The sequence below is a fragment of the Sinohyriopsis cumingii genome, chromosome 2 (genome assembly GCF_028554795.1).
Source record: "Sinohyriopsis cumingii isolate HCF-2022 chromosome 2, ASM2855479v2, whole genome shotgun sequence".
In the NCBI taxonomy this organism is placed as follows: domain Eukaryota; kingdom Metazoa; phylum Mollusca; class Bivalvia; order Unionida; family Unionidae; genus Sinohyriopsis; species Sinohyriopsis cumingii.
In genome coordinates, this window is record NC_142962.1 from 76,201,297 (window position 1) to 76,224,079 (window position 22,783).

The 22,783-nt window shown below is 34.0% G+C and overlaps 1 long non-coding RNA gene across 1 annotated transcript in view; it reads right to left on the reverse strand.

Annotated features, from left to right (window-relative positions):
* Window positions 1-4,002: 4,002 nt before the first annotated feature.
* Window positions 4,003-22,783, reverse strand: part of LOC149805217 (uncharacterized) — a 36,957-nt gene continuing 18,176 nt past the window's right edge. The window contains exons 2-3 of the long non-coding RNA XR_016418322.1: window positions 21,298-21,544; window positions 4,003-5,382 (exon numbers count right to left, since the gene is read on the reverse strand). This is a non-coding gene — a long non-coding RNA (uncharacterized LOC149805217). The remainder of the gene's footprint in view (window positions 5,383-21,297; window positions 21,545-22,783) is intronic.

Consider the following 22,783-nt stretch of genomic DNA (forward strand, 5'->3'; position numbering starts at 1 on the left):
TTTTTCCATCATCATAACATTATCCTTCCATCTGTATTTCAATTTCATAGCGGTACATTCTTCTTTGCTTCCTGTTTTCATATTTGTTATAAGTGTCTTTCTTTATCAAAGGAACAAGAAAGAAATTATGGTCTGCCATCAGCGTAAAAAAAATTCATTCGTCGATGTTAACACTTGTTCAAAATATTTGGCAACATTTTGGAGTTTCTGTGTTCAAATATGTCTTTTTTCATCGTGTAAAGAATTTTTGTAACAAATCATTCTCTATATCGGTATATGATTCGATGACTTTATATAATGCATTTCATTTTTAATATTTTTAATATAACTTTCCCTGAAGTATTTCTGACCTCAATTTGATATCGATGTAATTTCGGCAAACTTTGATGCTTTTAAAAAATAACCATTAAAAGGATCTTGTTGATGAGTCGTATTTTCCTTCTTTGTTACCAGATTTTAATGGTGTAAGTATATAGCCTTAAGGTGCTGTAATTGTGTGGCTTTTGACAAGACAATCTTCAGGAATGAACGATGGAATTTTCCTTTTCTGTTTTTGCATTTCTTATCTGACCTTAATCGTCTAAGTCACACATTCAATTCACTTCGCACCTGTTTGAGTTTGCTGCAAAGGTATCTTTTTCTACACGATACTTTATTGTCCGATTTGACACAAATTCCATTGGTAATTATGTACAGTTTTACCCCACCTAGGTGAAATATAAAGCTACAATAATCAGCAATTACTGTTCCCCAAGTTGTTTCTTTACGCTCATATATCACTATTTAGATATTTTTCAAGTTCAAAATTCGGCGGTAATTAATCTCCTTGCTCGTGTGATCCGTTTATTGTGGCGTAAATTTGTGAAAAAATTGCAAGTGTTGTTTGAAAGAAATATGTTTGAAGTAATTTGATACGTCTGATAGGTAATTAAAGACATCTATGCTTTATTTTATATATATATATATATATATATATATATATATATATATATATATATATATATATATATATATATATATATATATATATATATATATATATATATATATATATATATATATATATGTGTGTGTGTGTGTGTGTGTGTGTGTGTTTATTAGAAATAATCATATACAACAAGCATCATAGACCCTTTTCTGCCGGCGCATTATGAGACGGGGAGGGGTGTTGTTTGCGACTGGACTAGACTTATAAGTGAGTATAGACGGTTATTTAAAAAGATGGATAAACACGACAAAGAAGTTTGGAAACATGACATAAAATATGTTAACTATATTATTTAAATTGTTGAATCATATGTTTGTTTTCGTTTGATGCCCTGTGGAATCATTCTCCGGAATGTTTGATGAAAGAGAATTTTAACTCGCCTGATAAGAAACAAATAACAGCGAAGTCTTACCAACACGTTGACTACATCTGAGGAGCCGTACACACACGTTGATTGCATCCGAGGAGTCGTACCCACACGTTGACTGCATCCTAGGAATCGTACCCACACGTTGACTGCATCCGAGGAGTCGTACCCACACGTTGATTGCATCCGAGGAGTCGTACCTACGCGTTGATTTCATCCAAGGATTTGTTCCCATGAGTTAATTATATATAGCTTGCTTCTTACCCCCCCCCCCTTTTTGGCAAAAGAATGATTTTAAATTCGTATCAGATTACACTTGAAAATATACATTTTTATCAACATGAATTACTTAAATAACGGGAAATGTTCTTTGATATATATCATTGTATATCAGTTTTGGGTAATATAGATGCGCTTCACTTTTTATTTATAACTGTATTAACAGTTGTGTACTAAATGAACATAGTCGACCGTATTAACAGTTTTATACTAATGAAAATAGATGACGTAACGTATTAACAGTTTTGTACTAATGAAAATAGATGACGTATTAACAGTTTCCTACTCAGTGAGATGAGACGGCATTTTGAAAATACACTTTTTAATCTCACCGTTCGTGACTCATAGCTCAGTTCTACTATGAGCCCTGGATGTGAACATTCCTAAACCCAAAAACACAAACAGAAATAGGAGTTTTGATAACCGAACTTTTATTATGAACCAAAAGAAAACACAAACAGAAAAAAAAAGAGTTTTAAAACCTTACTTTTATTTTTCTTCAGAAATAGTAGGGTTAGAAAGATAATAAATGAATGCTAAATAACAAATGGTTTAGTATTCAAAGACTGTATTCCCTGAAGACGTGTTTTGAATATTCTACTTCACCTCATTGGCGAACTTCTAATGTACCTTCCTGTACGTCTTAATTTTCTTATAATTTACGATTCGAACGTTTCTTCGTTTGAACGCATCGATGCAATGCTGGTCGACCAAACCAAGGCAACTGTGAAACAACATTGAGGTATACCATTTGGATCGCCAGAAATGGACATATACACGGAGTTTGAGCAGACGGGTGTTGTGTTTTATTCACAATTTCAGATCACCAGATATAGGTAGCAATAATATCCCTTATCTTTTAAGGGGTTTTCGCCGGCATCACGTCTATCGGATGAAACCCGATCATTCCACCCGATTTAATTTTAATTACCTCATTCTTGGTGATAGTTTCGACCGAAGACCGCTTGATTTGGACAGGTGGTGGAGCCAAGTTCGGGGATGAAATCATTGGTGGTCCGTAAATCAATGCATTAAATAGGTATGGACAGGTGAAAATGAATCTTGAAGCGATATATTTAATCTAACGAAATGATATAATTACACAACAATAGTTGAACGCTGACCCATAATTTAGACCTATGTCAAAATTGAAGTTGCTGGAGAAAACAAAATCTTTACTATATTTCTGACACATGCAGCGACGGGGCTTGCAAATAACTTGAACGCTTGTGAGCATTGTTAAATGGGATATATTTTATGTTTTACAGAAAATGACTGTATTTGTGGGGGTGCTATTTTTGCGTAGTGGATGTAGAATAAAGAATTTACATGGTTTGAATTTAACGTATGCGCCTATACTATGTTCAATTTATGTTATAAATCGATTGGGAAACCAATGGAAACTTGCTGCTAGGACCAATAAAGATTCATTAATGTATAATATTTGCAACCCATAGAGACCCACAAACTTCAGCTAAAATATACAAAATGTGAAAGGGGACTTTCAGGTTTTCTTTCAAGTTATATTACGAACTAGAGACAATGTGTCGACAGCCATGATCTGTTCGAACAAGAGTCTGCCATAGTAGCTGAACCAGATATTTGGACGGTAGATTGATCCACGGTCCTTCTGGAAAATGCGGGCTATTAATTTGAAACTTTTCATATGCGTTTGAGAAATCATGGGCAAAATATAATTAAAATGATTAATCAGGGCCTTCATTTGCTTTAGTAACGGTCTGAAGCCAAATTCTAACAAGCTTGGAGAAGCTTTGTCTGCCATTGCCACATGCCTAGTCGAAACCGACACCACACTCTTTGAAATAATTTCTTAAGTGTCTTGTTTCAACACTGATTAATTTTAAAGGAAACGAAGGAATACGTTTGAAATGATAAAGAACACAAAATCCTTTGAAAGCCAGTAATGCACATATAGTTCATCCTCTATTATCTGAAAATGGATTGGTACCATGAAAGTAGTTTTTGTAATTGTATAGTCGATCTACTGTTTGATCCCAAGAAGGGGTGTGCCTTGTAAGTTCTGCTAAATCATTAAAATGAATCATTATTAAACGATTTCGGATATAATAGTCAGACTTTGTTCTATTCATCCCCTCTTCCATTTATATCGTTTTCAGAAGATCCGACTCCATTACAACTGTTAAATACTGTTACATGGTGATTGTATAAATAGCGGCCATGGAACACAAAAAGCATTGGGACGATGAAAGAATGAATGAAACGAGCTTATTTTTTATGCGGAAAAAATTTCATTAGGCCTAAGAAAAATTAGGTTAGAGACTAATCTATTCATTCATGATTTAATTTTAAACAAAAGTTAAACAAAATGCCGTATTTCTTTGGGAACTCTCTTTTTTATTGTCTTCAATTAGATACTTTTCTGTCGCTGAGGTTAGTCTCCCTGCGATGGGAATGTGAAGTATTTATTCGTGAAATTCATCTCTGATAACAAATTTAGCAGATTTTATTAAATTACATAATGTATAAGTATAAAGTTTCGTAACTATCAGTTCAATGAAAATTCGGACGAATAGAAATTTTTCTGAAACGAAATACATAACAAACATGAAACAGAAAATTACCGAATCGATAAAGTTCGAAATTTAGAGAATTCTGGAGTACTGAAAGATTTTATAAAATTTAATTTCTCAGTTCCAAGCGTTGATTCCTCCACATAAACGAAAGAGGAAACACATTTCTAATTAAGCAATCTGTCCTGTTATCCAATACATGTAAGACAACAGATCTGCCCTCCTATACAATACATGTAAGACAAGAGATCAACCCAACTGTCAAATGCATGTAAGGCAAGTGATCTGCCTTATTATCCAATATAGGTAAGAGATCTGCCCTCCTATCCAATACATGTACGACAAGAGATCTGCCTTACTATCCAACAGATGTTAAATGTCCTCCTATTTAATAAAAATACAAGAGATCTGCTCTACTATCCAACATATACGAGAAAATTAATCTGGTCTACTATCCAATATATGTAAAGCAAAAACGTCCAAGGGACATCGTCATGGAGAATAGACGAAAAGGAATGAGACGACGCTTAGGACGAACAAGAATAGGTTTACAAAGAAGACCCAACTGTGCCATCGGAATAGAGCAAAACCAAACTACGACCTGAAGAAGAACATCGTAGAAGAATTGAGATATATGGGTTGATCAGGTGGACAATGCAGGATAAAAAGCAAAGGACCCTATGGCTGAAGAAGTTGTTGCCTTATGTCCTGAAAGGGATTAACGGGATTAAATAAAATATAGTTTATTAAGCTGTGTGTCAGCTAAAGGAACATTTTGTCAAATTCCATGCCGAACGAACTTCAGTGTTAATTCCACACATTTAGCATTACACAGCTGTTTATGATAGCAAGCGTGAGAATGTTGATGTTCATGCAGTCATTCAGATTATATATATATATATATATATATAACAGCCATAGGCAGCTAAAACGATTCTTTTTTCTTGAAACCATATGGTCTCATCTGTTCCCAGATCAAGATCCATGATCTTTCAGTATATAGATAGTGATCGATCCTGCTCCCCGTCTCTTTCACGTGTCCGTTTGATACTCCATGCAGTCTTCACGTGTCCGTTTGATACTCCATGCAGTCTTCACGTGGCCGTTTGATACTCCATGCAGTCTTCACGTGACCGTTTGATACTCCATGCAGTCTTCACGTGACCGTTTGATACTCCATGCAGTCTTCTCTCTCTCTGCAAACCATAAAAATTATCTTAATGAAAATTAGACAATACAAGAATACCTTTCTATTTAGTGACTAGGACTGTTGTCAAAGGGCAGTTCTTTAAGAGGGGGGATGCGGAAGGACGGCAACTGACGTACAAACTGTTCTCTGTGGCAAAATAGGGACGCTACTAAAGAACATTGTCCCCGGGCTTGGAACCCTCACGTCGTCAATGATTACAAATGTCATTTTCTCCTTCTGTTCAGACTTTCTTTCTGATAAACGTTCAGTACATTCGTCTTCTGAACATTACAGTTGTTTCATTAATTCTATTCATATCTTTGTTATTCTCGAAACCGTCGTATGAAATGTTCATTTTTGTCAGCAATAAATTTATTGGGATAAAAAGTAATTTATTTTGGAAAGCAACTGTAAATATATAAAATCTTAAATCACTGGTCCAGTCAACCTTTCTTTCGTAAATATCTCCTGGTAGCATTGACCTTAATCCAACCCTTGATTATCGTGTCCATAACTTGACACTTCGCTAATTGAACCATCCAGCTTGTGCCGTGCGAGGGAAAAATAAATGAGGAAAGTTAATCAGTATTAGTGAATTGGTATCCTTGAAAATGATCGACAAGAATCATTACAATGTGTTACGAGCGTATCTTTACGAAATTAAACAAATTGTTTTGTTTCAGTTAAGACAGTATCATTCATTACTCAATATAACGGGGTTTCCCTTACCAAAAAAATATATTTAAAATGGCAAATGCAAAAATTAGTTTGTTGGTATTCTTGCACAATATGGACGCAGAATAGTTTATCAAATAAATAAATTTCACTTAATAGTTTGTATGAGTTTTAGTCTGTGGGACAATGCCAACAAAATGTTTAGGAGCTCAGAGTGGCCGAGTGGTCTAAAGCGCTCACCGTTACGGATCACTGCCATCTCACCTCTGGATGGAGGGTTCGTGTTTCGGATTGGCCAATGTGGGTATGTGAGAATGCTTGCCAGTAGCTTCTCGTGGGTCGGTGGTTCTTTCCGGAGTTTTCCCGGTTTCTTCCTCCACTATTTAGACAGTCCGCCATGTATAACCTATCTTGTGCTGAAAAAATGGCGTTAAGCCCTAACAACAACAATAACAAAATGTTTAGCAGCAGGAAAAAAGTTTAATCAAAACATATTCTTCAAGGAAATCGTTTTGGTGAAAATTATATATGGATTTAGACCTCAGACAAATAGTATTGGCTGCAACGGAATTTAATTCTGGTTTTATTTTTCGATTTTTTAAAAAGATACTAATAGGATGACGCGTGGCTAAATCCGTGGAATATCTTGAAAGAGTTTCGACCTAACCAGAAGAATGAATTATTTCAACAAGAAACGAATTATTGCGCAAGTCTATGAAAAAGACTTTGCAATTTCCTAGTATGCTGGCTGATACTCCATATAGTGTTCCTTTCCAAATTTTACTACAACAAATGCCCTGGTGCTAAAACAAAGTTTTTTGTTTCTTGTTTCAGCATAAGTAGAACTTAATTTACATTTCACAAGGAAGCGGAAGGTCGTGGGTTCGAACCCCGGCCGAGTCATACCAAAGACTTACAAAAATGGTGCTAACAGTTGCCTCGCTAGGCGCTCAGCATTAAGAGGTTAGTGTAAGGACTGGTAGGCCTGGTGTCAGGATAATGTGACTAGGTGGGGGCATCATGTTACATCTCTGCGGGATGATGCCCCAGTGCTAGACATCACTATAAACTGATACACTGCAGACGTCGTAGCGATATGACTGGGAAATAATTATAGATACGTTAAAAATCTAAAATACACACACACACACACACACATTTTACAATTGGTTTTTATCACGTCTTCCATTTCTCATAGTAACGCAGTTCTGACTTCACGTTTATTATCATTTTCTTTGAGTTTTCTATTATTTTCAAATACTTTTAGTCTGAAGGTATTATACGTATATTCTAGTTGTCGTTTAACTGTTGAAATATACGTTTATACAAACTGATGTATGACATCAACAAAAAATATTTCTTTTATTTACATAATAAGCAAATATACGCCAGTGGATTCGAAGACAATACTTTTCACGACTTTCCATGTCTCCTATAAACCAAAACACATTGACAGTGTTGAAGTTATATATTTAACCCCGTAAACGTTGAAGTTAAAACAGGTACCTTTTTCTTTTCAAAAATCAAATTATCTTTTACATTTTTTAAAGTCAAAGAGATATGAGACAGAATGAAAGGCAGTGCGGCGAACTCGACAACATAACTTTACACGTTATCGTCCAACCGACGAATCAATTGTTCAGGCACTTTAATAATAGAGTCAAAAATCATTTAATAATTACTGAATGCTTACATTAGATCAGGTCAAGTCGCAAAGAGTTCTTACTAATTCTTGTTGATGAGCCAATATATTGAACTGTAAGAAGACGTTATAGTATGGTTAGATTTTCAGCGGATTGAACATTAAGAAGCTCTACACGCATTTAAAAAGAAAACGAACTTTAGAAGATTCTGGGCTATGGAAGTCTGAGTATGATGTCTCGAAAACTTTTGGGGCACATAGCTGAGTCTTTTGGACACACATTCGACATATCAATTTCAAACCAAACGGTTTAATGAGAACGTGCATTCTATTCTCTTAAAAAAAAAAAACAAAGTCAAAGGTTGAAGGTACTCTTTTCTTGTTCCTTATTCATTTTTTCATTCCATAACTCATGATAACTGACCGTGGCTAAAGTATTGTCCCATGTTTTTGAGTCCTCGCAGGCCTCCAATCTTAAGATCTCGTCCTCGTTTACTTTTGGACAGGATGTGTATGCATTAAGTCAACCTAGTTGTGACCCGATTTATAAAATAGTGTATTCTCTCTTTCTCTCTCCCCCTCTCTATGTCCCTTCAGATTGAATTTAATCAAGAATAAAACGTGATAAATTTTCTAATTTGGTAGCATTGACGAACACGTAAGCAACATATCTACATTTTGAAATGTTTTGATATATTTTCATCTGGAAGATACCACAGTACAAAATGTTGTTATAGTTCCGCATTTTGCGAACCATGTTATTACATTTCCGCATTTTAATAACAATACAGTAATTCAGTAATTATTGTATAAAAGGCTACATGTTGCATGGTCGTAATTTTGTGATTCGTATTAAAAAGGTCTGACAATCTGCATACACCCGGAACTGCCAGCGTGAAATGCAGTTGGATCCGTCTTATAAGCGAGTATATATGGCATATTGTGCTTTGTAGGAGAATAATTCATCAGTTTTGGGTGGTTAACCGTTCTGAAAATTGTACACTTTATAATATCTAATAGGAGAAATTGTATATTGCGTACGTAACGTCCGAATAGTATAAAATATTTAATATTACGCGGCAGCAGATTTGGGTCTGTTTTGCATCTGTACCCGACTTATACGCGAGTTTAGGCGGTATTAACGAAGAAGAAAGTGGAATGATCCTAGAGCAACCTGAGCTCACTCGCCTATGTAACCGTAATAAGATTTTTTAAAGCTTGTATGATATAATGGATATACCCAATTTTAGCTATTGAAACATTAAACCATAAAATACAGCACGTACAAATAAACTTATCTATCATATACTTATATACCTAACTCAATTTTTATGTAAAGGTGTAATTAGAGGAGAAGATTGAGAGACCCTTATTCACGCTCGACAATAACATTTACCTAATCTCGTGTATTGTTGTTACACCCCTCTTCTATCTTCAGTCTATTTATTGTTATTCAAAACAATCTTGATGTAAGTAAAACTAGCGACGAAACAACAGACCCCTATACTCGACGAGCGTTATCTGGTCTAGAATTCATTAACTTAGGCTAAGTATGTGTTTGCTTGACATCGGTACGGTTTATCAAAGAATTTATTTTGTTTAGTGTATATTCCCGTCAGCTAATCGCTGGAGGAAGAATGTGGTGTGTGTTTAAGACACTAATTATCTAATTAGGGGATTCTTGCTTGGGAAAATGGGTGAAGCCAATACATTCCCATCAGGGAGTATCATATTGCTATCAATATATGACCTTATTAAGCATGTATTTCTGTCCCTCCACGTTTTATACAAACTTTCTAATTTTGTACATGCATATCAAATTCGATAAAAGTTGAAGTTTCTTTCATCATTTAAATTTTTGTTCCTCTGTGTGTGTGTGTGTGTGTGTGTGTGTGTGTGTGTGTGTGTGTGTGTGTGTGTGTGTGTGTGTGTGTGTGTGTGTGTGTTGGGATTTTTAACGTGGCTTTAACAATTTTAGTCATATCGCTACGATGTCTGCATCGTGACAGTTTATAGTGATTTCTAGCACTGAGGTCTCACTGGACAGTTTAGCTGGTGAATTTTCATCCGACAATGACCTACTGCAGAAAAATGAGAATGTTTACACTGAAGATACAAATAAAAACAAACTAATGATTTTTGTAGAAAGCGTGCGTGTGAGATTTTGATGCGGCAATCAGGTTAATTCCTTATACAACTGGTGGCTTTTATACTGAACCAACATTGCCACAAAACCCTTATTTTTGCATTCATTTTTTACAGCAAATAGCTATTTTAAATATTTTCCCGTGACAAGACAGCTAAAAGAATCAGTATGCGCCTTATGCATGAGTAAAGGTCACTAGAAATATAACAAGTTAGCATACTTTTTATCACCCTTCAACTATCACGATTTTTAGATGTTTACCTCTGTAACAGACACGCATAAATATGCAAGCCGAGTCGGCTGTTCATTTGCAGCTCAAGTTACGCCTTTGATCTCCATTGCTAGTCAAACTATGACCGGCAGTCACCAAACAAGCCAACCTACTTTCGATCCTAACTGAAAGTAAATCCAAACCACATTGCAGATTTAGCTTCTGCGTGAATTTATAAATGCTAGGCTTATGATTATTAGGTTCATGAATTCTACCTTAAAAATTAGGGAGGTGTCAAGATACGAAACTATCCAGTGAGACCTGAATCATCATGCTAAAAACATGCAGCATGATGTCCCACCCAGTCATGACACCAGCCTGACCAGTCCTAACACTAACCTCTTATTGCTGAGCGCCAAGCTACTAATATCATTGATTGTTATAATTCTTTGACCCGCGACATCCAGCATCCAAAGCGGACGTTCTAATCACTTAGGCCACCAGAGCAGTCTCCTCTGAGGTAAATAGCTGACACACGTTTTGCCATTGTCTAGCGCAGTGTAAATGCACTAGAAAACAGCAACATTTATATTTTCACATTAAAAGTTTTACTCTATATTGTCGGTAAAATATGTGCATGCCCCGGTATTACCAAAATCGCTTTGCATGGAAAAATGTGACACCCAAAAGTAAGTTCAGAGTTGTGGACTTGACGACCTTGAATGTCCGACATTCATGCATGCTTACTGGATTTAAATACCAAAGATCGACCACCGAGAAGTCAAAATTACGAGTTTTGTAAATGAAACAACAAAGTCCGTCTGGATATAATGTTAACTTTTACCACCACAAGGAAAGAAATGTACGTGTCAAAAGGCAAATGTAATGTGCGTGGCGACAGGATCCGATTGCCCGTACATAAACGGTAAGAAAAAATTTGCTGGATCGGATAACGGGACGAATTATTCTCCCTTTATGTTAAATAACTTCGAAATGGACGCTATTTCTCATAGTTTCACAACCAGATTTGTTGGTATCAATAGTAAGTCCTGTATTCAGTAAAAACTTGAGTCAGCCGTGATTTATTATTGTCGCATTTATGTCGCCTAGAAAAAGTAAAGAACAGCATCCGTATTGGGTAATGTCGTGACGATGTGCAATAAAATAGGAACTTCGGTCATGAGCGAACAGTAATGAGATGTTGCTTACCTGAGAAAATTAATTCAATAAACGATTTAAATCAAAATAGCAGCTTGTAACACAAAATCAGCTTCTATTGTCTGGGTCGTGATATTTATTTGGAACGAAAATCGCGACATGAAATGGCCTGTGATCAGCTAGTTTGGAGTTCTTTGTAAACATATTTCATTTAATGGTTTAATAACACAAAATAGATCTTTTTCAGGCAGTCTATGTATACTTAAAAATATAGGTATTTTATCAATGTGAAATGTTGACGTGATTATACTTCATATATAGCTATATATGAATGTGTAATGTAATCATAAATTTAATTCATACTTGACAAGTTTTGACATCTGAATGATGAATGGGATTATCGCAACCACGGAGGATCATAAATGCCCACACAAATATAATTATTTCTCCTTACAGAAAACATATATATATATATATATATATATATATATATATATATATATATATATATATATATATATATATATATATATATAAGAAATTATAGGCAGACATCTTTCAGCATAAGAGAAATTATAGATGCGCATACTAATCGGATGTCAACCAACGTGTAAATAAAGCCTTCATCCAATGATTTATCTTCTAGTAAGTTTATCTTCACACCGCCCCAGAATTTTGATTTATTACTTATTCGTTCTTTTCTGGTATGAAAAACTAAAAGAGCCATGAAATATTGCACACCGAATGAAAATAACATGCAAAACACGTGTTTTGTAATATCCAACACAAGGTTTTGCCAAAGATTGACGGCATTAGTTCTGGCATGTAGAAGAAAAGGATATTTCCCTCCAATAATTTGACATAAAATTAATTAGCGATCAAAGGATATTCTATTATCGTTTAGGAAAATGCTGTTGATTTACCACAAGGCAGGTCTTGATTATGAATTTTTGAAGTTTGATCTTGGATGCCAACCAAAACAGAAACTATAAACTTCACACGGAACGTGGTTTGTGGTAAAGGTACTAACGTTATTCGCTAATAGTGGGACCAAACTGGTACATGGTGGTCAAGTTTTGGTAAGCGGAACAAGGGACTGAATTAAATTAATAATCTTCGTACCATTTAGTATCTACAAAATTAGCAACATCCGTGATCATCTGAAACAGACTATGTTCAATCATCTGAAACAGACCATCCGTGTGCATCTGAAACGGACCATCCGTACTCATCTGAAACAGACCATCCGTACCCATCTGAAACAGACCATCCGTGTGCATCTGAAACGGACCATCCGTACTCATCTGAAACAGACCATCCGTGTGCATCTGAAACGGACCATCCGTACTCATCTGAAACAGACCATCCGTGTGCATCTGAAACGGACCATCCGTACTCATCTGAAACAGACCATCCGTGTGCATCTGAAACGGACCATCCGTACTCATCTGAAACAGACCATCCGTACCCATCTGAAACAGACCATCGGTATGCATCTAAAACAGACCATCCGTACTCATCTGAAACAGACCATCCGTACGCATATGAAACAGACCATCCGTACTCATCTGAAAGACAAGTTTATACTTCAATCTTACACACAACAGTTCCAAAAGAATTTTTTTTTATTTTCCCGTTTGCTTTTTTATGTCAGTCGCCTATAACAGTTTTTATTTTTAAAAATTGTTTATACCCTTTGTCGAGTATTTTGTCAAGTATTTTGTCAAGTACTTTATCTTTATTCTTCTTTAAAATAACAAATCAAAGTTATGCAGTTCTTAAGATAAAGTAAAATGTTTTCAGCAATTAACAACCACAAAAATATCCGAATAATTACCCTCCAACAAAACTGTGCTTTTTCATTTCGCATTCTCGTAAAGTTGGAACCAGTACTGTTAAGATGAGTGGTTGCTTCGTTTTTGACAAAAATTGCCATGTCCCCACCTCTGATCGTTGATGATGTCGATCTTAATAGTTTATTCAAAAGGAAAGCATTCTCGGCATATTTTTGTTCTCAGCTCTTCGTTGACTTGAAGGGACGTTGCAGGTAGGGATGTTAAGGTTAACGATTCTGATCATCTCCATAAATTTCACATTACCATAAAATGTTCTTACAAAATATGTAATTTGTCTCACATGACCATCATTATTGTATGATACAAAACAATATCTGACCCGTTTCAGCGAACAACATGGAATGCGAGCATTGACTCTTTAGAATTATAAAATCAAAAAAGAAGAAAATTAAAGAAAAAGCAAAGTCTTGAAAAAATAAGATGGCTGTATAATTTAATACTGCTGGCATTTATTTATCTTCAATCCTATAAAAATTGTTTGAAAAATTAAACCGTACTCTTGTGTATTTCATTTAGAGAAAATTTGTGAAATTTAGAATTCATGTTTGGATGTTTGTTTGTTTTTTGTTTGTTTCGTACTAAGATCACAAAATGACATTTTGTAGCTATTTAAAAATGTTATTTCTGAACTATAATTCATATGCAAAACTACAAGAGGATTAAGTTGTTCACTTAAAGAACTTTACAGATGCAATTTTTATTTCTACGTAATACGATCTCACAATGAGGTAAATACCAAACTTATATTAATTTTTTATAATTAATATTTTTGAGGTTTTAATATTAATTTATTTTCATTCATTGTAACATGTTAATACTTTGTCAAAAATTACTACGAAAGACGGAAGGAAAAGGATAACACTGTTAGCCGCCATACACGTTCTTTAAAAACAAAAAGATAAAAACATAAGTCGAATACACGTTAATTTTAGACTTAATCCATTGAAATGGGACCTCTTACATTTAATTGAACCAAGAACAATCCGTTTCAATGTTATATCAAATCAAGCAAAGTGTGTATTATTTACATTGAATATAACGTTTACAAATTAGTGGATATATGCTGATTCACATCAATACCCATTTCTTATGACTGAATTCTTATTTATAAAAATAGAATTTAATTAATTACCTATTAAACATTCTTGAAAGGCATGCAAATCTCTTTTTAATAGATAAATCTGTAAATTTAAAAGATATTACCCACAAGACAATGCGCGAAGCCGCGATGTACTAAAATATCGCAAAATATCATAAGACAAGAACGTTACAAATGTAACGGATCATAATGTTATAAATTTAAAAATATGTCAAATATTCTATGTATATGTTCGTACGAGTTTCGCTTTCTCTGTTTCATTGTGTACTTCTTGCTTAGTTAAAGGTACGTTATGGTGCTCTTTGCTTCTCGCTTCAAGAGACGCCTGCCATTCCGTAAATTATTCCTATATTTCCTATGTACAGCCATAAATGTCAGCCAAAAACTCTTGCAAGTCATTTCCTTGAGAATCAATTGGTCGGTCATGATTCATGAATTTCTCAGTTTTGTATAAACTGTTGAACTTTGACAAGTTATAATTAAAATGTTACCCATCAATTACAATCCAGTGACCTAGCGACTTCTACGATGACGCAAATACCGTATGGCCCATATCAAATTGAAAACACTTTACATATCTCAGTATTGATCGCTGATAAACCAAGTTGCTTTTATTTTTGACGTCTTCATGCATTGAATTACTTGTATTGCACGTTACATTTATATGGGTATAGCCTGCCTTCAATCAGAGAAGGTCCATAGAGACTTTGATAATCATTTATAAATTGTAACACACATACACACATACACACACACATACATACATACATACATACATACATACACACACACGTACGTACGTACGTACGTACATGCATGCATGCATGCATGCATACATGCATACATGCATACATACATACATACACAGAAAAGTATGAATATTAATAAATTGGAAATTATTTCTTGTAATGCTAATGCTTCGTATCTATTTCGCTATGCGTGTTACTAAGACTGATATGCATTAAAGACATATGGAACAGCCAATCAAGCACACCTAGTTGCCAATAAACTAAACTCATTTACAAAGCTCATATAGGTCTATTCATTTAAAAGGGAAAGGAAACAGCGATGATGATGATCATCATCGTCGTCATGGTCGTCGTCGTCATCGTCATCATCATCATCATCCTTTTCCTATAATGAGGAGGAGGATCATAATGATGACGACCATCATCAATTCATAATCATCATCCTTGTCGTTACAGCCTTGTTGTAATACACATGCAATCATCATTGTCGTTACAGCCATCGTTATCATCATACTTTACGAAGTTTTGTTTTTCTTTCCGCCCATCATCGTCAATACCTTACCTTAGCATCAACAGGCCGATAAATATTTTTACATATTTCGTTTAACATTATACTTCAAGGCCCTTTACATTAATTATGCATTCAATTAAAAATGATGTTTCAAAATTCACGCTATTTTTTTTTCGACGATGGTCATTGTTTTTGTCCTAATTCTCTATAATCATCTATCAAGTATCGAAAGGGCTACAAATTACCAAGATTAAAATAAGGTTTAAATTTTTTTTCATTGAAATATTTACGCAGTCTTGATCATTTGCACATCCTTCCACATACACTGTATGCGATCGGTGCTGATGAAGATTTTCGTCGATGTATCAATTTGGTTCCCCAACTTTACCTACCTAGTTGTAGGTTTGTAATAACCTATAGTCAGAAGACCTACGATTGTAATACACATGATTGCATTTCGCCTAAACAATAAGGTACATATATCAAGAATTGTCTACTAATTTATGCAGCATATTAGCAATGTTCTTAGTTATCTTCAGTTCATCGTAAGACGTCGTATCCAATGCAATCAAACAAGAAGCGAGAACTTTAGAAAAATTCAGCAATATTACTGGCAGATGTAGTATGAACTATCTTGGGTTGAAGGTACTTTACAGTATTAGTTACGCAAACTTGGTAACACGACGCACACGGTTTAAGCATATTAAATCCTCGAGTTTAATTATGTTCAAGTTCGATGAAAAGTCTGTGACAAGGGGAGTGTAGAAGACCATTGGTTTCAGCTGCGTCCTAACTCGAACAATGTCTGTCATATAGAAATTTTCAAACTGGATGTATGACTAAAAAACCTAGTGCACTGTTAATAGTGATCCACAAAAGTCAGCGCCATCTACAGAGCAAAAAGGTCGAAAATGATTAGCAAAATGACAAACTCATTTTTACCTCGTAAATATGGATGTGTGAAAATTAATTGGTTTAACTTGCACTAGACTGCCTAGTCATGTCGCCATTCTGAAATCTGGTGATCATCGAGATTTGTTTAGTATTATATAAATGTATACAGTGTTACGACTTAGAACTTTGCCTACTTACGAAACCTTAACCCGATGACTTTAAACTCTGTGCACCTTAACTCTGTAGCACTTATACCTGAATGATAATGATATTTGCCTCTATGTATGTATGTATGTTTGTATGTATATATGTATGTATGTATGTATGTATGTATGTATGTATGTATGTATGTATGTATGTATGTATGTATGTATGTATGTGTGTGTGTATGTATGTATGTATGTATGTATGTATATATGTATGTATGCATGCATGCATGCACGTACGTACGTACGTATGTATGTATGTATGTATGTATGTATGTATGTATGTATGTATGTATGTATGTATGTATGTTATTAGGTATGATTTACCGCTCATAAATTACCATTTGTTTATTTATTTATTTATTTATTTATTTATTTATTTATTTATTTATTTTTCGTACAATTAGAATCCTTCATGAAAGATTCTTTTTATTTTAATTTCCCAATGTTTACAGGAAAGGAACAAAAGAAAAACAAGGCTTATTCTTCTTGTGCTTAAAGACAATTGTGGCATGGAATATTTAATCCATTGTGCTTAAAGACAATTGTGACATGGAATATTTAATCCATTGTGTTAGCAAACTGTAGAAACCGTATTTGCACATATAATCGTCATTCGTTTCAAAACCTTACTTCCTTTGGCAACAAAGTAAAACTGAAATTGAAACATCGATGTTATATATACTGAATATAATTTTTCGAGCATCCTGCCCATTTGTCGCATGTTCGAATATCGTGCATTGAACGATACAATTGACATAATTTTTTCCAGACATTAACTTGTCAGACATGCTGAAAAAATATGCAGATTAGTCACGGATGTTTTGGTCGTTTTGCATAGAAAAAGCGACAGAGCAAATAATGATATTTCCCAATTTGGTTACATTCCTTTACGGGAATAGATATTTCTCTTACACCAAACAAATACACGATTTCTTTACTAATAAATGGCATTGTTTATTTGATAAATGTTCAAAAAGACAAATATCATAGCCATAATAAATAATATGCTACCTCTGTATGTATAAGCACAGATATATATATATATATATATATATATATATATATATATATATATATATATATATATATATATATATATATATATATATATATATATATATATATATATATATATGTAAAACTATAGTCAGTAAACGCACGATTGTAATACACATGATCGCACGATTGTAATACACATATGCGGATATATATTTATATTTATACATGTGGATATATATATGGATGGATGGATATATAAAGTATTTGCTCTTCAGTTTTCTGCTGCGGCCCTCGGCTTCAAGAAAAACATTTTTCAGTGGCCCATGATGTCAAAAAGGTTGTACAGCACTGGTGTATATGTATGTATGTGTGTTGTGATGTGATTTGGAAATTTTAACGAAAATTTAACAATTTGTCAGTCATATCGCTACGATATCTGCAGTGTGGCAGTTTATAGTGATGTCTAGCACTGGGGCATCATGCCGCAGACATGTAGCATGATGTCCCATCCACATTATCCTGACACCAGGCCGACCAGTCCTAACACTAACCTCTTAATACCGAGCGCCAAGCGAGGCAACTGTTAGTACCATATTTGTAAGTCTTTAGTATGACTCTGCCAGGGATAGAACCCACGACCTCCCGCATCCGAAGAGGACGCTCTAACCACTAGGCCGCCGGAGCGGTTGATACATATGTATGTATGTATACGTAGATCTATAAGTAGATAGATCTCTCTCTCTCTACATATATATATATATATATATATATATATATATATATATATATATATATATATATATATATATATATATATATATATATATATATATATATATATATATATATGAAAAATATTTTCAGTTGATTTTCATATACTATCACACTATTAGATTGAACAATTTGAATATTCTTGTCTTGTGAAAATAAAAAATTATGGAACTGCGCAAAATTGGATCAAGCAAAAAGGGGTGTTTTCGTTCTCTTGGACATAAATCTTGCATACCCTACGCACTTCAATCTCGAGCGAGATGTGACAAGCATTGGGACATCGAAAAAGTGTCCACTCACGAATGTCTGAGAGAAAGTATCAGTTGTATTTCGTTTCACCTTTCATCATCAGAGTAGTGATTGGAATAATAAGAAGAGATTTTGCTTAAATTCGATGATTTTCCGTTGGGCACGAGACAGGTGAAAATTGCTTATTACAAGGAAATTTGTCTTGCATGTAGGTGTAGACATTTAGATTCTAAACCTCTACGGGTAGTAGTAGTAAAAATAGTAGTAGTAGTAGCAGCAGCAGCATTAGTAGTGGTAGTAATATGTTTATGAAACCGGTTATAAATGAAAGGCTGAGGAGGACACATGTCTCAATGAAGCTGTGGGATTTTATAGTAGATGCGATCACTTGTGCTTCAATTTACAGAGATTCATATAAAATCGAATCGTCCTATAAGCGTGCATCAGTGAAGATGTTGAAAGGCAAATGACTTACGAAAATATGTATCATTGAATATGAAAGAGTATTAAATAAAAAAATAGATAGACTGTATGCAAGAGGACATATTTCTGAATAATATATATGGAAGTGCTCTTCGTTAATCCTCCCTACTTAATTTTGAGCTTAATTAAACAGCACTTGAACCCATCACAAAAGGATGGCAAGAAGCTAACGTAATTAATTGCTTAAACTAAAGTGAACTTTCTTCCCTTTTTGCTGGGGGGGGGGGCTAAAATTTTACTAAGATCCATCTTGACATTTATGTTTATTTTGATTAATGTTTTGACTTATTCAGATCCCAAGCCCATTTACTCACAACATTTAATGAAGTCTTTTTTTTTAGAAAGCAATCATTTAAAGAATGAAATCGAATTCGATACTGCACGAGTGCCCAGTGAGATTTAATATTTAATATTGAATCTATAGCATTCTGTTTATCCAAGAAGAGAGTTTCCCGACTCTCGTTGAAATGTCTTGTAACTCTGGCTTCAGAATAAAGGTAATAACACCAGAACGAGATACAGTTAATGTAGTGTAGAATACATTGCTAAATTTTGTATGAAAGAAGAAGATTGTGGCACATTGCATAAACTGAATGCAACTACCCTTTCATTAGATAAATCTGATTGTTTTAGAAGAAAAAAATTGTTAATTCATATTTCGAATATAACTTCCATTCAAGGTGGATTCAAACGTTTAGATCTAGGTGAAAATTTTACAATGAGTGTATGGGGTATAAAGGTACACGTATCCTTCCTATATTTGTCTAGAGCTCAAATTTTATTGAAATATCGTGAATATTTCTTCTTACCGAATAATTGCATCCTTACAAGTATGCTATTAACTCCTGGTAAAATTATTGACCTCACCCAATCTGACTCGAATGATTTATCGGCACAAGAACTTTTACATTAAGGGTCTATACAGAATATATGCATTGCATGAACAAAAATGATTGTATTTAGCGTTCTCTACCTATCGCTATTAAACTTTCACACAAAGGCAGAGAGATAGCATTTCGCGCTTTGAATACACCGGCAATGAATCATTTCCTTGATGGCATACCCGATAATTTTAAAAAAACGTCTTAAACAGCTAATAGTTGGGTATTCGATCCCAACATCAACCGCGAGAAGGTTACATTACAATTTGGGCTTTCACACAATACATGTAGTTGAAGAGCACATAAATAACATGGAGATGGTTAAATGTCAACCCGTCAGCTCGGACTGTAGTTAATCTTTTATTGATAAAAGTGAAATGCTTCAAGAATAGTATTGATAACATCGGTATTTGAACCAATAAACCCCGGAATTGAAATTGTATTTATAGATACGAAACGTCGCATTGGTTGTACCGTTAACACGAGCTCAAGATAAGCAACATACAAGGTGTTGTACCATCTTTAAAACACGGGTTTAATAACACAGACACATGATCCATGCCCTGTAGACATTTACGATAATGGTTTGCACAAATATTAAACGTTTGAAAAATGACCGGCAAAAACACGTTTACATCATATTGCGCGAACTATCCACGACTAAGCCTTTCAAATGGTCAAGAACAATAAGCTGCGCGGCTCTTTTAGACGACAAATACCTCGTGGGTGTCCACTATCAAAATTTGGCCCGCAGGTATCTCCCCTTTTACACCTGGGAGTACCTGTGCGGCGAGTGCGATATAATTAAAGTGGCATTAATTTCAGGCTTGATGTTGCATGCAGTTTCCCTCTATGTCGGCTTCATCTGAAAGTGGTCGCATTCGAAATTCTTGTAATTATTTTTTAAACTAATCAACGATTTTCATTCACTCCAAAATGCCGCAATTAATATTCCACCATGCATATACTGGCCTATAGTACATATAATAATTAGTGACCTAAACTAAAAACATATTTCTATAATAATTATTCACAATGAACTGCAACTCGCATTCCAACAAGGCTCATACAAAGGGAGGTAATTTACAATGTTTTCAATGATTACTAGTCACTAAAGAAAATATTTTTTGTTTTTTAAATTTTCCCAAAGAAATTACTCCACTGTATCGAATGTGTTTGCACAAAAATCGGTAGCATCATATTATTGTTTATGAAAAGTAAATGTCACCATATATTCAAATATATTTACAACTTGTGTATCGTGAATGGAGAAGAACATTATCAACCATTGATTTTGGTTCTAATCCTTTACATTCGGTATTGTGTCTGTTGTAATATCCAATTACAATTTTATAAAATAAAATATCTTTAAACTAAATTTCACCTTACCTAAAATACAATTTCGAACAAAACTCCCTAGGCTTGGTTTGCTGCTTATTCCATATCAGTAGAAATCCTATACTGGAAGCACACCGATTTATCAAGATATCTCCTGGAACAAGTTTTCTTTAATGTTAGCTGGTTAAACTGTATTATGCCCTGGAAACGACTATATTTCAAGAGCGTCCAGGGGTTAGGCTCATGTACATCATTTTGGTATCTGTCCCACAGATGGGTCACCTTATTTACGCTGCCCCTAAAATATATTAAGCAATATTTATGTATGTGCCCCTGACAATGAATATTTACTTTCTAATTATTTGTCGTATGCAAATCGACTGTTACACAGGATACCATTTCAATCAAGCAAGAAATACGTCGTGAAGCTTCAGTTTCCTTGAAAGTGTTCCTCAAAGCGAGATTTTGCATATCTTGGTTGTAATAATGTTTCGAGGTGCAACTACTAGAAAGGACAGCATTCTAGAGTAAAATGCGTATAACTTGGAATCGCATTAATTATTTTGGGAAAAAGAGCTGAGAAAATAATTTTTTTTTAGATTTACATCAAAGTCCCATCAAGGATCAAATTCTTTTTATATAGGTGATTACAGTGCATTATATGATTATAATATATGTGATTACAAGGCATATGACTCTAATATATGTAATTACAAGGCATTATATGATTCTAATATATGTAATTACAAGGCATTATGTGATTCTAATATAGGTGATTAGAAGGCATTATATGATTCTAATATAGGTGATTAGAAGGTATTATATGATTCTAATATATGTAATTACAAGGCATTATATGATTCTAATATATGTAATTACAAGACATTATATGATTCTAATATATGTAATTACAAGGCATTATATGATTATAATATATGTGATTACCAGGCATATGATTCTAATATGTGTAATTACAAGGCATTATATGATTTTAATATAGGTGATTAGAAGGCATTATATGATTCTAATATATGTAATTACAAGGCATTATATGATTATAATATATGTGATTACAAGGCATATGATTCTAATATATGTAATTACAAGGCATTATATGATTCTAATATAGGTGATTAGAAGGCATTATATGATTCTAATATATGTAATTACAAGACAGTGTATGATGCTAATATAGGTGATTACAAGGCAGTATATGATTCTAATATATGTAATCACAAGGCATTATATGATTCTAATATATGTAATTACAAGGCATTATATGATTCTAATATAGGTGATTACAAGGAATTATATGATTCTAATATAGGTGATTAGAACGCATTATATGATTCTAATATAGGTGATTACAAGGCATTGTATGATTCTAATATAGGTGATTACAAGGCATTATATGATTCTAATATAGGTGATTACAAGGAATTATATGATTCTTATATAGGTGATTACAAGGCATTGTATGATTGTAATATAGGTGATTAGAAGACATTATATGATTCTAATATATGTAATTACAAGG